This window comes from Myotis lucifugus, unplaced genomic scaffold, assembly GCF_000147115.1.
Source record: "Myotis lucifugus unplaced genomic scaffold, Myoluc2.0 scaffold_103, whole genome shotgun sequence".
Lineage (NCBI taxonomy): Eukaryota > Metazoa > Chordata > Mammalia > Chiroptera > Vespertilionidae > Myotis > Myotis lucifugus.
This window is the reverse complement of record NW_005871151.1, coordinates 4270184-4270709: the sequence shown is the minus strand read 5'-3', so window position 1 is coordinate 4270709 and position 526 is coordinate 4270184.

The following is a 526-nucleotide window of genomic DNA, read 5'->3' as shown; positions in this document are numbered from 1 at the left end:
AATAAGCAGAAAAAGTTTGGACCAAGATTTCTGCTTCTCCTTTGAATCCTGTACCAGAGGGGTCTGGGCATACTGTGGGTGTAAATACTTTTAAAAGAAGAAAGAGGAAAGGAAAGAATCAACAGAGTAAAAAGGCAACCTATGGAATGGAAGAAAATGTTTGCTAATTATATTTGTATCTGACAAGGGGTTAATATACAGAATATATAAGTTACTAACTTCTACAACTCAACACCAACAAAACAACTTGAGAAAATGGGCAACGAATGCCCTGGCTGGTGTGGCTCAGTTGGTTGAGCATCGTCCCAAGCACTAAGATGAAAAAATTCTAGACATCTGTTATATAGCACTGTGGTTATAACACTTTGGAACTGGACACTTAAAAAAGGTTAAGATGGTAAAATTTATGGGTTTTTTTTTTTACCACAATTTAAAAAAAAATTGTTTTAAGAACAAAGAGGAGAGCAGTCCGTGGTGCTCTCTTCACATCCGAATTTGTTTAGCTTAAAAAAAAATTTTTTTAAAA